Consider the following 13,710-nt stretch of genomic DNA (forward strand, 5'->3'; position numbering starts at 1 on the left):
TGGAACGCTTTCAACACCTTGTAGAGTCCATGCACTGACGAATTGAGGCTGGTCTGAGGTCAAAAGGTCGGGGTGCAACTCAATATTTGGAAGGTGATACTAATGTTTGGTATACTCGGTGAAGAATTTTAGAATGTTCAACTGACACACAGTGTTAAGCGCTCCCAATGGTCAATGGATGCTACTGCGTGTGATGCTCATGACGTCACGAGCAATTCCCTGGGGTGTATTCATTCCGCCTATTCTGTTGCAAAACGTTTCTTAAACGGAAGCGAACGAAACGAAACGGGCGGAACCTACTTGAATTTGTCCAATAGAAACTCTCGTTTTGCTCTCTTTGCTTCCGGTTGGTTCTTAAACGGTAAATGGTTACCGTAATGAATACACACCAGGACTTCTGAGGGAGTCGGAGGGTGCTGCTGCAGGAAGGGGAGCTCTGGGAGAGCTCGGAGGTTGGATCTGCACCCGGCAGTCTATCGTGGAAACTTTACATGTTTTATAGACAATTAGTGTCCGACTGCACAGGTTGAAACGCATACGAGGTAGGTAACGTCCGCGACTGTCTTTTTTCCTCCACAAACTGAATCCAATGTAATTGTTGAAAGCTTTGGAAATGGTGGTGGTTTTCCGAGGCTGGCTAACGTTAGCAGGCTACATTGATTCCAATGGAGGCTGTCAACACAGAAAGCGATTGACATCAAATGTATCATTCCTTTCGAAAACCGTAAACGCTGCATCTTGGAATGTGGAATTGTGTTGCCATTGTCGCTGAAAGCAATGCTCCCTTTCAGAAAAAACGACAGGTTTCGAATGATATGAACATATATCTGGAAAATTCGACATTTGACAAACACTCCAGGACAGAACAATGTGGGAATCACTGGTTCGTTACACCACTCTTCAGTTCAGTCGTTTCCCAGCTGTAGAGCATGCCAGACGGTTGTTTTATAACCGTTCCAAGGAATCGTTCTATTCCAATAGAATCCTGTCAATCGCGCATCACCAACGCGACTCCATGAGGATTAATGGAACCCTTACTTGTCCCTTGGCCGTGGTGTACCGGTTTGTGTATTCATTGTCCACAGTGTTAATGAAGTATGGGCTTAGGCCCGCATATATCTTACAGTACACAGTGTTGAAAATAGAAACATAGGTGTCATATATGGACACACAGGTGTGCGTGCTCTCGTTATGATCGCAATAACTAATGCCTATGCTCTTTTCACATGTGTAGCCTACTGTCCTGAAAATTCTACCCTTTCTGTTAATGATTACGTAAGAGTTCAGTGTGTGCAATGTAATCAACGCTGTTCTCGGTCTGACAACTAGACCAGACAGACCACTGATGGAAAGAACTAGAGGTTTCAAGTTGACAATTTTCCATTGGTCCCACTGTTTTTGGAGAGACGTTTTCCACAGAACATTATTTGTCATCGTTTTTCGAGGGACTATGATCTTTGGTCATTTCCCTACCTGGTTTTACGAGAGTGAATTGGTATGAGTCATGTCACAGTGATACTGCTGCTTTTTGCCACAGAGGTGTAGTACCTGTGACATCCTGCTAGTAAATGGTGAGGGAATTAAAACTTCAAAGTGCTTTTCATGAAATGCTCACTTCAACACCCAGCTCCTGAACTAACCTGTTTTGTTTACATTCTGAAGACCATAATGGCGAGACCCAGTGGAGGCTCCTCAGAGGAGGAAGGGGAGGACCGTTCACTAAAGTTAACCTGACTCATAAGAAGGCAGTGGTGTCAGTTCAGCTGGGAAACTAGTGGCCCTGATCCAATGAAGAAGACAGTGAATATGCATGCACTCCCTGGGATATGGCTGATGCTGTCCACTGGTGCCAGTAAGATAGGCTACTGTGCGCTCAATTGGGAGTTTAGAAGTAAGATGACTAGAGACAGATTAGTATTATCTTTACAGCAAACAGTTTTTGACTACAATTGTATTTTTAAAATATTGAGCTAGGTCTATTTACCTGCTTTTCATTGACCTCTGCAACTCAACAATTAGCTATTTGATAGACGATTTGCGGCGAGCGCTGCCCAAATTGCACGCTTAAAACAATCCACAGGTCACTTTTAAAAGACTAATGATCCTCTGTGGCCAAATCATGCTCTCCGGTGTATTATTTTGAATGATTCTATTTATTTGTGTATAGACTAATGAAATGTGCCAAGATTTCCTATACAATTTACTTTAGGGGAAGCCACTAGCCTATTGGACACGCCTCCAATACTGACATTATTATTGAAAGTAACCGGTGCTTAAAACATCTGGTTGAGGCTTACAAGGCCAAGTTCAAATGCTGTGTTACATTTCAAGCAATCGGCGCACTGCCTAAACAGTTTAATTTGCTGGTCAGCCATCTGGCCCCATCTCTGCTTTTTAATTTAAAAAAAATGAAAGGCGTGGCAGGCTGGCAACTTCTCTCCAGGCAATGCTCCGCGTGGTCCTAAAGCCAGCCTGCTAGATGCTTAACAGCTGTTTCATTTGAATTCGGATTGGAATGATTTTAGTTTACTTTTTTGTAGCCTACTTTTACATTTTGGCCTTGGGATATGATATGGCGCCATACCCTGTATGAAGGCCTTTGGCTTTACTGGCGCTGCTCGTAAAACACAAGGTTTTTGAGGCTGTAAAATGCAATCTCGCTGGTTACTTATTTGATTACTGTCGTCTGTGTTGATTGTGAAACTTGGAGATATTTTCCTATAACAACATCCCACACTTTGGCCTAGCCAGGGTTACTGTGGCCCTTTCATCAGGCGTTGGCTGCATCCTTGATAGTGCCCTACATTTAACTGGGGTCCTGGTCTAAAGTAGTGCTCTATATAGGGGATAGGTTGCTATTTGGGACGTAGACATTGACTCCACCCATAACCAAAGCAGATTTAAGGCTAACCACCACAGTAGTGCGGTGGGTGCCAGTGATGACAGAATGGGGACGGGACTGCACAAATGGATCGTGTTTCTGGATGGTATGATGCTCCTATGTAAAGTTCCAGACCCCATCACCTTTGTAATTAGTGTAATGTGAGCTGAATTAGTCATGTCCCAGTGATCAGACTGAAGTCTCAGTTTAGTGTGATGAGGAGTGTCACCTTACACAGTTTGCGGTGTAGGCTATCGAGCCTCTTCTCCAGGTGCTGTGTCTGTTGTACGTGTGCGCACACATATTCATCATAAGTCCACCAAACTAGCTTTGTTGTACAGGGCAAGATACTTAGATTGAGGGGCAATGGAGGTTGGAGCTGTAAAAGGAAAGTATTTAGTTTTTCTTTCATTGTGCTATTAGCACATAAAACAAATAATGTTCTGGTTTGAAGATGTTTAGGGGTGTAAACATTCACCTTTAATTCCAATTGGGATGTTCACGTTAATAAATTTAAAAAATCCCTAACCAAAACGTTTTATTCCACAAAATAAAAATCCCAGCGCAGTTATCACACAACTTCCACTAACAGGCAAATACTTAACACATCAATGCTGTAACGTTAGTAGGAGACATCTTTCAAATGATTTGCCATGGATATAAAGCACTCTGCACGTAATCGTTGGAAAAATGGCAGAGAAAGGCAAGCAACAGTAGCGAAACAACCTGCTCTGCCCTGAGTCAATACTGCTGCCTGTGCTTTTAGTGGGCCCAATGTTACAACATATCGATTGTTGCTTTGGAAACATGTCGACAACTTCATCAGCAAGCTGTCAAACAATTGTAAATAAGTGACAAGTTACACACTCTTTATCAGTGCAGTGCCCAACATCCTTGGCTAGCTAGCTAAAATTCCATCTCTGTCTTTGTCAGGGAATTTACCTAGCAGCGGACAGGCTACAGCAAACTAAATCAGCTGATGAAATCACTGGTGACTGAATTATACTTTACAACTTTCTCAGGGCAAGTTTGTCTCTGCCCCAGTATCTGTGTTTCATAGCGAGTGAGGCATGCACAACGGGTTGCGGGACGCAATGCTAGCAAATGGATTTTGAAATATTGATAAGTGGCAGTTGGGACATCGAGTGTGCATCGTCTCCATGATCATTTTGGCCCAAACACTTGCGGACTAGTGATCACTATCGAACAAAACAGCAAGTGCCCACTCGATAAAGGGCACAGTGCACGCTACAGTTAACGTAGGCCATTTCCATGTAAAAGGACCCATGAGCACCAACATGTGAAGCGCATACGATTTGGTGTCAAATGAAAGCAAAGGGTCTATTTTTGAGAAATGAAGGCATATACTTTTTTTCCAATCCTAAAGATTTTGAATAAGCAAAGCCATTTTGATTTCCGGTTTAACAGATGGAGTAGGGGTCTTCACTTTTAACACTTTCTGGTAGCTGTTTTCTATTATAAATGCCTCAACCCAATAATGTTGACGTTAAGACCCTTGCCAACTAATATCAACGTTTCGTTTTAGAATTAGAATAATAGCCAATGTGTCAAATAATACCCAAACATGCAAAAGGAGGATATGGCCTGTTTCTACTTTTTTTTTTTGTGTACTTATTCAGGATGCATTTCTGTATAGTACACATCAGGGACTCACGATGTCATTCACTTATCAGGTGTTAATCCGCTTCATTTACTGTACCAAAATATATATTTTTTTCAAACTCAAGGTGTCATCTGACACCCCATTCTTTCTGCTGACATCTTAATTCAGTGTAGACATTTTGAGTTTTTGGGAAACTTGGTGTCAAAAAAAAAAAAGAAATTGAGGGAGATGCTCACGTCCATATGCACTGTTCTTTGGCAATTTTCTGTGGATGTTTTGTGTAAGGTGGTAAAAATCTGTCTCCTTGTGGTTCTGTTACCATGGAAATTGCCCAGTACCCGTATGTTTTAGTGTTGTTGCTGTTAGGAAGTGTGTAATCTCGGCAATATTTGAGTATCAGCTCGATAGTTTTTATACCAGTGCCCAAGGCTGAATAGCCCTAGTAACACACAGCCACAACACACAGGCTAGACAGAGGCCTAGGAAATAAATGGATTTAAATCTCTTTTCACTGTCTGCAGCCAGCTAGTGCTCTAAGCTATGAGTTTAGACTAAAAAGTTGCTGTTGACTCAAGCATGAGGAGTTTCCATTTGTAATATATGACTGCATTATTGATCCCTTCCATTGCCATCCCTGAAGGCTCATTAGGTATTTATTCTGAACAAAAATACAGGCAACATTTTTTCAAATATTTTATTAAGTTAACAGTTCAATTGACTGATTTCCTCATGAAGTCAATTAATTAAGCCCTAATCTATGAATTTCACATGACTTGGAATACAGATCTGCATCTTGGTCAAAGATGCCTTTAAAAAATAAATAATAATAGAGGCGTGGAGCAGAAAGGCAGTTAGTATCCGGTGTGACCACCATTTGCCTCATGCAGCGCCGCACATCTCCTTCGCATGAAGTTCATCAGGTTGTTAGTGGCCTGTGGAATGTTGTCCAACCAGAGCATCCCAAACATGCTCAATGGATGGTGACATGTCTGGAAGAACTGGAACATTTTCACCTTTCAGAAATTGTGCAGCAAACTGCTCATCAACATGACTTAATTTTCCTCGTACTGTTGAAACCGGTATTCATCCATGAAGAGCAGACTTCTCCAGTGTGCCAGTGGCAGTCAAAGGTGAGCATTTGCCCACTGAAGTCGGTTACGACGCCGAACTGCAGTCAGGTCAAGATCCTGGTGAAGATGACGAGCACGCAGATGTGCTTCCCTGAGATGTTTTCTGACAGTTTGTGCAGAAATTCTTAGGATGTGCAAACCCACAGTTTCATCAGCTGTCTGGGTGGCTTGTCTCTGACAATCCCGAAGGTGAATAAGCTGGATGTGGGGGATCCTGGGCTGGCATGAGTTACACGTGGTCTGCAGTTGTGAGGCCGGTTGGACGTACTGCCAAATTCTCTAAAATGACTCTGGAGGTGGCATATGGTAGGGATATGAACATTCAAGTCTCTGGCAACAGCTCTGGTGGACATTCCTGCAGGAGCGTGCAATTGGCACACTGACATCCATCCGCTCAAAACGCCTGTGCCATTGAGGTGTGACACAACTGCATGTTTTAGTTGCCCCTGTGTAATCCACCTCTTGATATGCCACAACTGTCAGGTGGATGAATTCTTGGCAAAGGAGAAATGCTCACTAACAGGAATGTAAAGAAATGAGTGCACAAAATGTGAATTTGTTTGTACGTATGGAACATTTCTATTATCTTTTATTTCAGCTAATGGAACATGGGCCCAACACTTTACATGTTGTGTTTTTATATTTTTGTACAGTATTTATTAGGGTTTTCGCAATACTTTGAATTTCTTGAGGAAAAAAGTTCTGTTGGAACAAGCGGCCTTAAGTTGTCACATGTTTCTTTTCCAGGCTATAGTACACAATATTTTACATACAGTACTTTAATGGACCAAAGAGTTTAGTCTGCTTTATGTTTTCCTTTTATGCCATGGAAAATCCGGTGTCGTAGTATCGCAATACTGGTATCGTGACAACCCATATTAGGATCCTCATTAGCTACCACGGCAGCAGCTGCTCTTCCTGGGGTCCAAACAGGAATTAAACAATACAACATAATAAAACAATTCATCATACAAGACATTGTGTTATACATGTTTAAATTGCGCCAATATTACAAATGTATTATATTGCTAAAATATTTACAGTTGTGTGTCTCCACAGTCCGTCTGGTTCCATCAGGTGTTTCATTAATTTTTTTATTTCAGGTTTTACTGCTAGCTTGAGTTACCCAGGGTGGATGAGTTCCATGTCATGGTTTTATATAGTACTGTGCATTTCCTAGCCTCTGTTCTGGACTTTGGGACGGTGAAGAGACCACTGGTGGCATGTCTTGGAGGCTATGTATGGGTAAAGCTTATTCAAGGTGAACTGACCCCATATTATTCCATCAGCTCCCTTATCCCAACCCTGTGACATAAAATGGAATAATAGGCCGGTGCTTTTAATTGAGGAAGTTTTTATTTATTTATTTTTTAGGCTATTCTTCTACACAGAAATATTATGGTTCTATAGATAGAGCAGTGGAAAAGGTTTTGCCTCGCCCATTGGATGAGCATTCAGCGTTCACTGTTTTAAAAATAAATAAATCAGCATTTCGCCACAGCATCAATTATTCACGTGTGTCTCGCCTTTAATCATGTATAGCTTTTTTACTAAACTTAGCTCTCCACTGTGTTGCTATCCATCCTGTACCTCTGCTGATACTCAACTAGTGCTTTTAAGAAACACAGTGGGATAAGCAGCTTGGGGCCTACAGACCCTACTGTGGGTTTGTCGGTCTGCGTTTCCTGGGCCTAGTGTGTGTGTGCGAGAGAGGCCACCACGGTTTTCCTTCCAGTCCCATTTGGCTCCAGTCAGTATCTCCATGTGTTTTCCTTCCAGTCCCATTTGGCTCCAGTCAGTATCTCCATGTGTTTTCCATGTTCTCTTTAGCTGGATAAGATTGATTTGCCTCTGGGGGAAGTGGGGACTCCTCTCCTGGTTCTTTGGTTGGCGGTGTGCCTCTGTTGCTATTGGAGTGTCTTCCGACCGTGGCGCCACTGAGGCTTCCACTCTATTCATTGTGGGCATCTGTAGAGTCTCTGAGTCCCAAATGGCACCCTATTCCCGAGTGCACTACGTATGGCCAGAGACCTATGGGCCCTGGTCAAAAGTAGTGCGCTTTAAAGGGAATAGGGTGCCGTTTGGGATGTGCACGTAGAATAATCAGTGGTGTTCACACAGCAAAGAGATTACTGTACGCCTGAAAAGACTAGATTGTGGGGAAGAGATTTTGTCTGTGTATGTCTCGAGGGACTGGCGGTAGAGGAAGTTATCTTAGGGGTTAGTTGACAAAAGACCGACTGCACAGACAGGGCCCCAGTTCTGTCTCGTTTTCAGTGAGCGGAATCCTTATTTGAGTGACTCGCACCAAAATTAGCCTATGCATACAGTATGTCAATGGAAGATTGGCACGAATCGTTGTATGTGACGATGGAATCAAAGATTATGGCGCACGACTCGAAGCATGATTGTAAATAAAATAAGAGTGTGTACTTTTTTTAATATGAAGTTGAATAGTGATGGGCTTCTTGCCAGAGGAGTTTAAAAGCTCCTGGAAGCTGTGGTGCCAATAAGGCTGGGCACATTAGAAGTGAATTGACACTGAACATGTTAAGCTCATTTAAAATGTTTTACTGATACTTTAATTTCAGGTAATAATGTGTGATCTGTAAGCCACCGTGGCCCTTTTTTTTTTTTTAGTCAGTTTGACTTTTTAAAAATACCAGTGGATGTAGCCTAGATCTAGTGCAGTGCAATCAGGATCAAATCCTCTCGTCTATGCTTAGGCAGAAATGCTGCTCAGTTCATTAGGGGCAAAACATTTGTTAATCTTTTTGTGGATTAAAGTTGGATTTAATTTGGACAATTGTTATTTAAAGTGCTTTCGGAGAGTATTTGGACCCCTTCCCTTCCACATGTCATGTTACAGCCTTATTTTAAAACGGATTAAATAAAAGTTTTTCCCTTAAGTCTACACAAATTTACCCCATAATGACAAGGTGAAAACAGGTTATTCAAGTATTCAGACCGTTTGCTATGAGACTCAATTGAGCGCAGGTGCATCCTGTTTCCATTGATCATTATTTAGATGTTTCTACAACTTGATTGGAGTCCAACGGTGGTAAATTCAATTGATTGGACATGATTTAGAAACGGCACACACCTTGTCAATATAAGGTCCCACAGTTGACAGTGCATGTCAGAGCAAAAACCAAGCCATGAGGTTGAAGGAATTGTCCGTAGAGCTCCGAGACAGACAGGATTGTGTCGATGCACAGATCTGGGGAAGGGTGCCAAAACATTTCTGCAGCATTGAAGGTCCCCAAGAACACAGTGGCCTCCATCATTCTTAAATGGAAGAAGTTAAGAACCAACAAGACTCTTCCTCGAGTTGGCTGCCCAGCCAATCAGGTCAGGGAGGATGGTCACTCTGACAGCGCTCCAGAGTTCCTCTGTGGAGATGGGAGAACCAGAAGGACAACCATCTCTGCAGCACTCTACCAATCAGGCCTTTATGGTAGAGTGGCCAGACGGAAGCCACTCCTCAGTAAAAGGCGCATGACAGCCCGCTTGGAGTTTGCCAAAAAGCACCTAAAGGACTCATACTATGAGAAACAAGATTCTCTGGTCTGATGAAACCAAGATTGAACTCTTTAGCCTGAAGTGTCGTGTCTGGAGGAAACCTGTCACCTTTCCTACAGTGAAACATGGTGGTGGAAGCATCATGCTGTGGGATTGTTTTTCAGCAGCATGAACTGGGAGACTTGTCCGGATCGAGGGAAAGCTGACTGGAGCAAAGTACAGAGTTCCTTGGTAACCTGCTGCAGAGCGCTCAGGACCTCAGACTAGGGCGAAGGTTTATCTTCCAGCAGGACAACGACCCTAAATACACAGCCAAGATAACCCAGACAATAAACAAAGTCTCAATGTCCTTGAGTAGCCCAGCCAGAGCCCGGACTTGAACCCGATCGAACAATCTCTGGAGAGACTTGAAAATAGCTGTGTAGCGACGCTCCCCATCCAACCTGACAGAGCTTGAGAGGATCTGTAGAGCAGAATGGGGGAAACTCTCCAAATACAGCTGTGCCAAACTTGTAACTTCATACCCAAGTAGACTCGAGGCTGTAATCGCTGCCAAAGGTGCTTCAACAAAGTACTAAGTAAAGGCTCTGAATACTAATGTAATTTTATTTAAAAAATGAACATTTCTAAAAACCTGTTTTCACTTTGTCATAATGAGGTATTGTGTGTAGAACTATTTTAATCCATTTTAGAATAAGGCTGTAAAGTCGAGGGGTCTGAATTCTTTCTGAATGCACTGTATTCCCAACACCTCTAAACAACTGTATGAAATAGGAATTAGGCCCAATAGAAAGGAATTGATTCGATCCACTAGACCTGTAGAATTTGTCCAATGTTTAACTTTTTTAAGTTGTAGAGTCCCTCAAACTTTTTTTTAATGGGGTTAGACTTGAAGATGATTGTCAATCTTTAAGCTGTGTAACAGGGGTTGTAGGTTGAAGTTAAGCTTTGGATTCACTGTATCTGCTGACCTCATCAAAACCAAATTCACTGGACTGGGAGGGAGTTCACAAAATGGAGTCTCTAGGAATGAGGGAGGGGGGGACTCGGGAGGGGAGGAGATTCCTGTCCACTTCAATAGCAAAAAGCTGGTAATCTTCTTATACTTTTACACTCCTAGTTTGGGCAAGGCTTGGCTTTAGGAGAGTAGTGCTTCAGCTTTTGTACAGTTGCCTATACTGGGTCAATCGCTCACTGGGCACACAAACTGGAGAAATGTTGTCAAATTGAGAACATGAGCAGTAATACAGGCTGAGTTCAGGTACTGTTGGCTACCTCCTGAGTTTAAAACCCTTGTTTTAAACCCTAGACTCATGTCTGGTGAGCTTGACCCCCTAGTAGCCATTACCTTCCTAGACCAGACTGGCTGGAACCAGGATCAGGGAACTTCTCCTGCTGAGCCCATGTCAGCTCCAGTTAACAGGGCATGGATGAAAGCCCTATTTCTGACCTGCAGTCAGGAACCTTAGAATGAGTTTACCAGACCAATTGCCAAGGTTAGAGGTTTGGAACCTGTTCTACTCATTCTATTTCTTTGGGTGGAACCCTTTCTGACGAAAAACATTTCTTTTGTGTGAGCATGACAGTGAGAAATTGAATTGCCTACATAGTTATATAACAAGATGTATCCGTAAGGTGTTAACTTAAATCATTAGGCCCTATAGTTTCAAAACCTGTTTTTGTCAGGTATGTACAGACTGTGTTCTAGGGCAAACCGACGCACCCTTCAGGGCAGGGAAGCAATACTTTTATAGTCTCTCTCACTCTGGGACATAGGTCATGTCTCGACAAACCACCTCCACCTGACTCTTACTCCGTGATGCAAGTTCTAACAGAGTTATTAAGCATGACATATGTTATTAAAGTCCACTAATCTGCTGGAGTAGGCCTCTCCCACTCTGAGCTCATACCACCATTAGCTTACATTTTGCAGGCTGCAATAATTGATATCTGATATCCAATCATGTTAAACACATTAAACAGGAAACGATAGTTCATACCAGTAATGTGCTATATTTATAGAGCTAAGCATAGCCATAGAAAGAAAGGCTGAGTGTCATAGAAATTGAATGAGACTTTGCAGGCAGATTCACAAGGCTTTGAAGGCTCAGCTCTTCTTGGCACGTTCAACACAGCCTCCAGGCCCATTGTTTCTAAACCCATCACAGGGTTTTGTGTTCAGAAGCTGTCTGTGTCCCAAATGGTACCCTATTCTCTGTATAGTGCACTACTTTTGACCAGGGCCCCTAGTCTCTGGTCAAAAGTAGTGCGCAGGGTGACATTGAGGATGCAACCTCTTTTTTTTTTTTTTGTCTCTCCACTACGTGACTGCTTTACCATGACTGTAAGCTCTGTGTGCAGTGGACAGTACAGACAATACTCCAACAATCCTCTGTTTTGTTCCCGCTGTGGCAGAGTGAAGAGTAGGCCCGACATGCATAACTCACAGCCCATTCAAACACTGCCTTTCAATTATTTCCTCTGCTAAGGTAGCAGTGTCTTTCTTTAGAATGGAAAGGCTACAGTCTGCCTTGATCTCCAGCTCCTCTTCAGAAACACACAAGAAACCTCAACTATAGCAGCTGCCATTGGCCTGAACGTTCAAATTAATACCACTGGATAACTGTCTTCGCAGAACTGTCCCTTTTCTTAAATACCATTTTGGTTAGAGTGAATAGGCATGGCTATGTCTCCCAAAACAAATATATACACACACACACACACACACTCCCACCCCTCGTGGCATCCTCCCTAAGCTCTTCTCCCATATTTGCCTCCCTCTGTTTTGACATTGTGGCATCCTCAGAAGAGCGAGAGTAGCGTGTCCACCCACTCTGCTCAGAGTGATGACATTCTATGTAACAAAATACATTTTACCAAGACACATGATTTTCTTGTTCTGAATCGTCAATCATGAAAATTGTCATGACCCCAACCATATGAAGACATTTGTGATTAACAGCCAATGGGAGGAATTTTCATGATTGACGATTCAGAACATGAAAATCATGATTAACAGCCAAAGTTTACTTTTTGTTTTTTTTTTTTTACATCCATTGTGAATCACAACAGTTCCCCTCTTAATGTGAAAAATCTTTCCAACCCTCCCTCTTGATAACCACCAAGCCTTGGTGTGTAGCCTGGTCAGCGTGAAATAGAACATCGTCATGTTCTGATCCCACATCTCCACATAACAACAAACAGGCAGTGGATGTGGTTTACAATCGAAGGTACCTGCTGTAGTAAATCTCAGTTCTGTGATAAGCTCTTGCCGACAGTTGCTCTCGTTGTATCATACAGCCCCTCCATATGACAGAGGGAGACACCATTCATAACTAGAGTGCAGATGCCGTCCCGCCTTAGATGGAGCCCCATCTGTTGCGGAAGCCCACCCTTCAACCCCACGGGATCTGTTTTTCGTCAATATAGCCACGCAGCACACTGAACATCCCCTGTGCCGTTTCATGCTTGTGAATTGTGAGACTGAACAATATTTCCTTGTGAATAGTATTCCCCTGAGATGTATAGCAAACAGAGGTCAATGCATGGGAGTCTTAGCCTCCCTCACAGTTAACATCCATTTGGAGAGCGTAAGCTATGGAGTTCTTGACTTGTTCAGTTGATTGCTAGCAATGTTAACACTTGAAGAATTGATATCTGACAAAAGGTATTGATGTGAGTTTCTGTGCCTCTGCCTCCCCACACATTATTTTCACCATATACATTTTGGGCGGTAATATGTAAGTCTCTGTCAGTGTTTCGTAGCGAGCCTAGCCATGAACTGTAGGAATGATTCCAAGGGCAACGGTCAAGTGGCCTTTTCCCATTGGTTGGTTTAATTTGATTCTTTTAGATTTGAATAATTTTCGTTAAGGGTAACCACATTTTACAATGATTATTGAGATACAAAGACAATGAGTTTTTGTATGTATATATTAATTTCTCTGGATTTGGGAAATTTTCCTGCAACCTCGTTTTCATATCAGGCGACCCCTAATTTGGTTACTGCTGCTCTAACATATTAACATTTTATATCCAATAAGTCAAATTTTGTTACCTAATACATCTGATAATAAACACCAAGCTCTGGCAGAACGGTGCAGATTCCTCACTAAAACTTTTGAGAATTTTACATTTTGGTTGTGCGCTCACAAGATACTTTGCGGGCAGCTGACATTTCACATGTACACACATCACAATCACTGATGCAACTGGTTTATCATGATGGCATAAGGCTGTGCAAACTCTGCATGACGGTAGTGCGTATGTCGCCTTGTTGCTGCTAATGTACCTGACTCCAGCTGGGCTCATTATGACAGTAAAGCAAGATTTTGTGGTTTCGTTGAGCTGAACAACAAGTCAACCCTTAAGTTCCCATGTCATTTTCTATGTTGTATGCTGAGCTTCTTTGAGTTAGGCCTACATTTAGAATGTTACTGAAAAAGAGCCGTGCATTGCTCAAGTTGTTCATGTCCGAAACCAGTTACTGGCCTTGATGTCCTTTTCTTTTGGTTATGTAAACCGTAAGAGACGTGGGCTGATAAGCAAATACC

The 13,710-nt window shown here is 42.5% G+C and overlaps 1 protein-coding gene across 2 annotated transcripts in view; it reads left to right on the forward strand.

The window, feature by feature from the left end:
- The first annotated feature begins 380 nt into the window (after nt 1-380).
- Nucleotides 381-13,710, forward strand: part of myo6a (myosin VIa) — an 86,682-nt gene continuing 73,352 nt past the window's right edge. For both annotated transcript variants that reach the window (XR_006079259.1, XM_042300647.1), the window contains exon 1: nt 381-542. The gene's annotated coding sequence lies outside the window, so the exon portion shown is untranslated. The remainder of the gene's footprint in view (nt 543-13,710) is intronic.

This window comes from Oncorhynchus tshawytscha, linkage group LG18 (genome assembly GCF_018296145.1).
Source record: "Oncorhynchus tshawytscha isolate Ot180627B linkage group LG18, Otsh_v2.0, whole genome shotgun sequence".
NCBI lineage: Eukaryota > Metazoa > Chordata > Actinopteri > Salmoniformes > Salmonidae > Oncorhynchus > Oncorhynchus tshawytscha.